The sequence below is a fragment of the Schistocerca cancellata genome, chromosome 7 (genome assembly GCF_023864275.1).
Source record: "Schistocerca cancellata isolate TAMUIC-IGC-003103 chromosome 7, iqSchCanc2.1, whole genome shotgun sequence".
Taxonomy (NCBI): domain Eukaryota; kingdom Metazoa; phylum Arthropoda; class Insecta; order Orthoptera; family Acrididae; genus Schistocerca; species Schistocerca cancellata.
The window spans coordinates 391,749,392-391,758,345 of record NC_064632.1 but is presented as its reverse complement, the minus strand read 5'-3'; positions in this window follow the sequence as shown (position 1 = coordinate 391,758,345).

Here is an 8,954-nt window from a genome sequence, read left to right as displayed (position 1 = left end):
GAGACTGTAAGGACACCTTCGGACTTAGCCACTTAGCAGCTGCTCCGATAGTGAATGCCGCAGGTATATGAGCGGTTTCACACACAGCCGCAGGCGCTGAACGGTGGCGCTGCTCGCTATCTCGGTGATTCGTTTCGCCGATGGTGGCGACAACACAATGTGGCTCCCCTCGTAACTGTAGAAGGAACGTAATGGTAGCGTTCAGACTGCGCCACAGCCCACCACTGCTTCAAACGCGCAAGGGCAGCGCTGCCGACTCAAAAGTCGTGGGCCACTTGGTCCCTACCACAGTAGCAGCTGTAAAGAGGGAGTGACAGGTCTGGTCTGTCGTAGGCAGTGGTGTTGGATACGGGAACAACCAAACGTCAATACAGAAATTTTGTGGGTGAAATTGAAAAGTAGCCTGCCATGTGCGATAAGAAACATGGCGGCTACAGCAACAAGATCGGAAAGAAGAATGCGTGGTACACTACCATAGCGAAATTCCAAAAAAAATTTCAGTGGCATGTGCAACAGAGAGCAAAACTTATTTGGTAAGAAAAATGAAGTTAATTTCCACCAAATATCAGCAACCTAGGATAAAATACTTTCCAAATTCAGTACATGCAATGTTTATCTCAGGCAAACATCTCAGCAGCATGTTAATCCTGATTTCAGTTCTGGTGTTCACTTAATTCATCTCCATAACCCTTCATTCATTAGTAGTAATTTCCATATATTTCTCTCCTAACCTCGTTCCTTACCTTATCAGTCACTGTTGAGGGACGCTAAAGGTGCCGGCCGCGGTAGTCTAGCGGTTCTAGGCGCTCAGTCCGGAACCGCGCGACTGCTACGGTCGCAGGTTCGAATCCTGCCTCGGGCATGGATGTGTGTGATGTCCTTAGGTTAGTTAGGTTTAAGTAGTTCTAAGTTCTAGGGGTCTGATAACCACAGATCTTAAGTCACATATTGCTCAGAGCCATTTTTGACGTTAAAGGTATTGTAGAGAACTGTTTTACTGGACAGTTGTTGACTAGTGATCTGGAGCGATGAGTACCTGTGGCCTTCCGATAGCAGGGTTTGGAATAGGCGAATGTCTGGACAACGTTGTCTGACATCTTGTGTAGTGCCAACAGTGATGTACGGAGAAGGTAGCGTTATGGTAGTTGGGTGTTTCTCGTGGTTAGATGTAGTTCCGTCATTGCTCTGAAGTACACGGGGAATGTAAAAGGATATGAAGTCATTTTACAGTGTTGCGTATTGTGTACAGTAGAAGAACAGTTCGGAGATTTTATCGACACGACAATCACCCTGTCATAAAGCAGCATATGTGTTGTAGGCAGTAAAATTCCTGAAATGGATTGCTCTGGACGTAAATCCAAATTTGATGCCAATGGAACATCTTTGATATGAGTTACATATTCGACTTCGCTCCAGAGCCGTCTACCGCCTCTAGTTCAGGCCTCTCCTCTTCAGGAATGTTACTGTTCACAAACCATTGCCCCACAGATGCCGCTTTATGACAGAGTGCATTGCCATGCTCAGAAAAACAAAGTCTCCGCATTGTTCTTCTACTGTACGCAGTACCCAATGCTGTGAAAGTATTCATAGCCCTCTGCATTTAGATTTTTTCATTCGCCAAACCCAGACTCTCCCATCGGATTGCCACAGAGTACAGCGATTCATCATTTCAAATCACTCATTTCCATTCACCAGTAGTCCAGTTGTGTCGTTCTTCACATGATTCCAAGTATCCCTGGCTACAGGAATGCGCAGTTCGACGATTGTACGCCATTCTTTTTAACTTCTTCCTTGACTTGTTATTCAGGAGATACCCAGTGACTAGTCCACTTCCGCCGTCACTGTGCTCTCTGGACTGACCAATTCTGCTGCTACTATTTCTGTACTGACAATACGATACTCCCCGCCTCTTTTTATACTGGCGGCTGACATACACTGAGGTGCTAAAAGTCATGGGATAGCAATATGCACATATGCAGTCGGTGGTAGTAGCGCGTGCAGAGGGTACAAAAGGGTAATACGTTGGCGGATCTGTCATTAATAGTCGGGTGCTTCATATGGTAAAGTTTCCGACATGATTATGGGCGGCCCCACGACGAGAATTAATAGAACACGGAATGGTAGTTGGAGCTACATGCATGGTACTTTCCATTTCGGAAATACACTCCTGGAAATTGAAATAAGAACACCGTGAATTCATTGTCCCAGGAAGGGGAAACTTTATTGACACATTCCTGGGGTCAGATACATCACATGATCACACTGACAGAACCACAGGCACATAGACACAGGCAACAGAGCATGCACAATGTCGGCACTAGTACAGTGTATATCCACCTTTCGCAGCAATGCAGGCTGCTATTCTCCCATGAAGACGATCGTAGAGATGCTGGATGTAGTCCTGTAGAACGGCTTGCCATGCCATTTCCACCTGGCGCCTCAGTTGGACCAGCGTTCGTGCTGGACGTGCAGACCGCGTGAGACGACGCTTGATCCAGTCCCAAACATGCTCAATGGGGGACAGATCTGGAGATCTTGCTGGCCAGGGTAGTTGACTTACACCTTCTAGAGCACGTTGGGTGGCACGGGATACATGCGGACGTGCATTGTCCTGTTGGAACAGCAAGTTCCCTTGCCGGTCTAGGAATGGTAGAACGATGGGTTCGATGACGGTTTGGATGTACCGTGCACTATTCAGTGTCCCCTCGACGATCACCAGTGGTGTACGGCCAGAGTAGGAGATCGCTCCCCACACCATGATGCCGGGTGTTGGCCCTGTGTGCCTCGGTCGTATGCAGTCCTGATTGTGGCGCTCACCTGCACGGCGCCAAACACGCATACGACCATCATTGGCACCAAGGCAGAAGCGACTCTCATCGCTGAAGACGACACGTCTTCATTCGTCCCTCCATTCACGCCTGTCGCGACACCACTGGAGGCGGGCTGCACGATGTTGGGACGTGAGCGGAAGACGGCCTAACGGTGTGCGGGACCGTAGCCCAGCTTCATGGAGACGGTTGCGAATGGTCCTCGCCGATACCCCAGGAGCAACAGTGTCCCTAATTTGCTGGGAAGTGGCGGTGCGGTCCCCTACGGCACTGCGTAGGATCCTACGGTCTTGGCGTGCATCCGTGCGTCGCTGCGGTCCGGTCCCAGGTCGACGGGCACGTGCACCTTCCGCCGACCACTGGCGACAACATCGATGTACTGTGGAGACCTCACGCCCCACGTGTTGAGCAATTCGGCGGTACGTCCACCCGGCCTCCCGCATGCCCACTATACGCCCTCGCTCAAAGTCCGTCAGCTGCACATACGGTTCACGTCCACGCTGTCGCGGCATGCTACCAGTGTTAAAGACTGCGATGGAGCTCCGTATGCCACGGCAAACTGGCTGACACTGACGGCGGCGGTGCACAAGTGCTGCGCAGCTAGCGCCATTCGACGGCCAACACCGCGGTTCCTGGTGTGTCCGCTGTGCCGTGCGTGTGATCATTGCTTGTACAGCCCTCTCGCAGTGTCCGGAGCAAGTATGGTGGGTCTGACACACCGGTGTCAATGTGTTCTTTTTTCCATTTCCAGGAGTGTAGTTAGGGATTTCAATATTCCGTGATCCACAGTGTCATGAGTGTGCCGAGATTACCACTTTCCAGGCTTTATCCCTCACCACGAACAATGCAATGGCTGACGGCCTCCACTTAAAGTCCAAGATGAGCTGCGTTTGCGTAGAAAAAAAAAATGGTTCAAATGGCTCTGAGCACTATGGGACTTAACAGATATGGTCATCAGTCCCCTAGAACTTAGAACTACTTAAACCTAACTAACCTAAGGACACCACACAACACCCAGTCATCGTTTGCGTAGAGCTGTCAGTGCTAACAGAGAAGCAACGCTGCGTGAAATAACCGCAGAAATCAATGTGGGACGTACGACGAACGTATCCGATAGGAGAGCGCGCTATGGCAGCAGAGGACTGACACGAATGCCTTTGCTAACAGCACGACATCGCCTGTAGTGGCCCTCCTAGGCTCGTGATGATATCGACTGGACTCTAGACGACTGGAAAACCGTGGCCTGCTCAGAAGAGTTCCGATTTCAATTGGTAAGAGCTGATGGAAGGACTCAAGTGCGGCGCGGACCTCACGAAATCGTGGAGCCAAGTTGTCAACAAGGCGCTGCGCAAGGTGGTGGTGGTTCCATAAGGGTGTAGGTTACGCTTACATGGAATGGACTGTTCCGTTAGTCCAATTGAACCGATCATTGACTGGAGATTGTTATGTTAGGCTACTTGGAAACCAGCTTAAACCATTAATGGGCTTCATGTTCCCATAAAAAGATGCAATTTTTATGGATGACAATATAGAAAGTCACCGGACCACAATTGTTGACATTCTGGACAGTTAGAGAGAATGATTCGACTCTCCCGATCACACGACATGAATCACATCGAACATTTACGGAACATAATCAGAGGTCAGTTTGCGCATAAAATCGTGCACTGGCAACACTTTCGCAAGTTTGGGTGGCATCATGGCTCAATATTTTAGTACGAGACTTCCAACGACAGCACTACGCCGTGCAAAAGGAGATCCGACACGATGTTAGGAGGTATTCGATGACTTTTGTCACCTCAGTGTGAGTGGCATCTAGTGGCAGTTTCTGCATACATAGAGATGTTCGAGTACTTTAATTGAAATAATTAATTTGCAATTATGGTATTCATTAATCATCTTGGGTTAGCTGCAAGAGGAAGAATATCAGAATTACTTGTAACCATTATGAATAATCGTACTTCCAACAAAATACTAACTGAAATTGTCCATCAAACTGAAGCGCGGCATGAATGTATAGTCTTAGAATTGCTACGGATACTCGCACAAGTTCTCGGTAGCCTAAAATTATTGAACTTCCTTTCGTTACCCTGTGTGCTTGCCTCGGACGGAACGGTACAGAGACAATGGCGCTATCGGCGCAGTCATCAGCAGAGCCGGCTGTCGACGAGATAGGGTCCCGGGTCAGCTAAAGTAGCTACTCAGACGCACAGGGCGAGCAGCTTCCGATATTCTGAGGTCGTGTGGGATTCACTTGGAAGACGCTCGGATAATTGGCCCGGACTTAAAAATTTAACAGTGGTATACAAAAGGACGCAAGTTCATATGAGGTCTGCTGTTTACGCCTAATTGGTAAGGACTACAACCAGTGGAGCACTGTTCTACATTTGGGCGCACCAGCCTCTTGCATGCTGAACACCATAGAGATGCATAGCAGTTTCAAATGTTGTTGTTGTTGTTGTTGTTGTTGTTGTTGTCATCGTCGTTCTCGTTGCTGTTGTTGTGACCATCAGTCTGTAGTCGGGCGTGATGCTGCTCTCCACGCCAGTCAATTCTGTGCAAGCTTCTTCACGCCCGCGCAGCTGCTGCAACCTGCTGGAATCTGCTTGCTGTACTCAATTCCCCGCAATATTTGTCCCTACATTACTAAACTGACATTTCCTTAATGCTTGCGGGCGTGCCCCATCAATCAACACCTAATTTCAGTCAAGATGCGCCATGCGTTTATTTTCTCCCCAATTCGATTCAGTAACTCTTCATTTTTTCTAGATTTTTAGTTGTCAGTATTCTTTAGTAGCACCACATTTCAAAAACTTCTATTCTCCTGTGTCTCTATGATTTATCGCTCACGTATAATGTATAAGTATGTGCTTAATGTATAAGTGCTTAATGTATAAGTATAATGTATAAGTATAAGGCTATAATTTAGACAAATACTTTCAGAAAGTTCTCAATAGTTACATTTATATTAGAAGATAAAATATTTCTCTTTTCAGAAATAGTTTCCTTGCTATTGGCGGGTCGCTTTCCATATGTTCTTTAAATCATTCATTGTTAGTACTTCGCTGCCCAAAGAGCATAACTCATCTATTACTGTTAGTGCAATTTTTTATTTACTTAATTTCACTATTAGCGCTTCGTTTAGTTCGATCACATTCCATTATCTTCTTTTACTTTTTTTGAAATTCGTGTTATAGCAAAATTCAAAACTTTTTCATCACCGGGAATTTTTTATTTTTCATGGCGAAGAATTTTTCACGTTGCATATTTTTTTCAGGGTGCTGGAAGTTACTCCCTTGTGTCGGAACACATTTTTAACATACTTCTATAGCACCGCAAATCAAGCAGTTCGATTCTCTTTTCTTCCGGTGTTCCTGCAGCTCATGAACTTCCACCACACAAAGACGTATCCCTCTTGCTCCGTGCGTCGTCAGTTTGATTCCGGAGTAGTATAATTCCTTCACTTTGTCTCCTTCGAGGTCATCACTTTTGATGTTATATTTATAGCTATACAAATTTTTGCTGCTCTTCATTACCTTAGTCTTTCTTCCGTTGACTCAGAGTCCATATTTTGTACTCTTTATATTAATGATGATGACGATGTTTGGTTTGTGGGGCTCTCAATTGCGCGGTTATCTGCCCCCTACAAATTCCCAGCCTTTTCTCAGTCCAATCTCGCCACTTTCAGGAATGATGATGACATGATGAGGACAACACAAACACCCAGCCATCTCGAGGCAGGTGAAAATCCCTGACCCCGCCTGGAATCGAACCCTGGTCCCCATGCTCGGGGAGCAAGAACGCGACCGCGAGACCACGAGCTGCGGACCCTCTTTATACTGACCATTCAGCGGTTGAAAATACCGCTTCAGCTGTACCGTTCTTTTTATTTAAAACACTCCCGGTTTCGGGCTCTTATATGCTCATTATCAGGTGTTATAACTTTGTGCTGTGGCCCCGAGCGCCGCTTTGGACGAGTAAAGGAGTGGTGTATTAACAGCGACCACTCCGTGCTTTTCCCTCGCATATAAGAGCTCGATACAGGGCGTGTTTTAAATAAAAAGAACCTTACAAGTGAAGAGGTACTTTCAACCTCCGCTGTAATGCTCACTTTCGGATGTTCATCCGATAGAATTGACTTTTCATTCAGTTCTAAAGGACCACAATTCTATGATATCCACTATCGTTTACGTTCAGTGACCATCTTCAGGTGCCGCGCGGGGTAGCCGCGCGGTCTTGGGCGACTTGTCACGGTCCGTGCGGCTCTCCGCGTCGAAGGTTCGAGTCCTCCATCGGGCATGAGTGTGTCCATAGCGTAAGTTAGTTTAAGTTAGATTCAGTAGTGTGTAGGCTTAGGGATCGATGACCGTAGCAGTTTGGTCCCACAAGACCTTACACAAATTTCCAAAATTTTCCATCTTCAGGTGACAAAAAAAAAAAAAAATGGTTCAAATGGCTCTGAGCACTATGGGACTCAACATCTTAGGTCATAAGTCCGCTAGAACTTAGAACTACTTAAACCTAACTAACCTAAGGACATCACACACACCCATGCCCGAGGCAGGATTCGAACCTGCGATCATAGCAGTCCCGCGGTTCCGGACTGCAGCGCCAGAACCGCTAGACCACCGCGGCCGGCCTTCAGGTGACAGGTGTGTAAAATCTTGCCGAATATTCTTGTACACATTAAAACAGTTTTTGTGTACCAAATAGTCCGTCAAGGACCAGGGCAGATGCCACATGAATAGCGCCAATTAATATAACCACTAGCGTAAATTAAAGCATTTGTTAACAGCAACTGAAGTGTTGTTTTACATATACCTTCAAGTATTAATAGTTGTGACAGCACAATGCAGACGATGAATAGAATTATTTCAGTTAAACATTCCATCCACCAGTAAAGTTTCAAGAATCACTCCGTTTCACATACCACGGCATTTTCAGAGATTAGAAGTCAGCTTCCTCTAACAAGGGGAGGCCGCCAATTGTGAAATTCAGATTCGATCCATAATGCGCATAATAAAAGCTCATGGCCGAGGTGTAATGTGGCAAAGCACCAAGATGCACTTCTCAGCCGTTGTCGAGAAAATCTACAGTTAAAAGAAACCGTTGCCGTGAAGTACTCTCTACAACTAATAATTTTATACAGCGTCGTGGCGCAGCGGTAAGCGCTCGGGTTCGTAATCCGAAGGTCGTCGGATCGAATCTCGCGCCATGCAACCATTTTTTTAGTATTTTTTTTTGTAAGTCAAATACACACACACACATATATATATATATATATATATATAATTCCCGGCAAGCAGTTGCAACAATTATGCATATAATAAGTTGTTGAAGGTCGTTTGTCGTGGAAAAACTGGCGACTTCGAACATCATTATGTTTTCCGCAAACAAAGTTGTATTTCACAAATGTTATTAATTGCCTTCATAATGTTTACCACGTACAGTTAACGGAAGACGTAGAAACGATATTCCGAAACGAATAGGTATAATGTAAGTCAAACGTTCGAATTAGAATAGAATTTTTAAACGAGCGAAACCGTGACATCAACTCCAGAGACGATTATATAAAAATCCAATCCATCGTCCACCACCAACTGTCTTCTCCGATTTTTGCCGATATTATACGATACGCGTGGTATGCATCAAACCTGACGAACGATAGAACAATTTTTTCAGAATGTCAATCAGGTGTGTTTCCCAACAGATAATTTAAAAAACAATTGTTCTTGTAAAAACGCATCGTTTATCAGATGTGCTCGATGTCGTGCTGTTTTCTGCTTTCCATGTTTCTATGACAACTATCACTCTGGTTGGTGCGATACTCCAGCTACTTCTGGTCACTAATTGTTAATTATGTGCGAGTGTATACCGAACATTTCAATAAATTGTATCCACTTGAATATTATTTGTGATATTGTGTTTTATTTCAAGTATTATTTTTCCACGACAAATGACTTTCAACAACTTGCAGCTGATATATATATATATATATATATATATATATATATATATATATATATATATATATATTACAAAAACAAATAATAAAAAAAGTTGCATCTTGGTGCTTTGCCAATATTAGACCTCTGGCCATGAGTTTTTATTATGCGCAGTATGAAT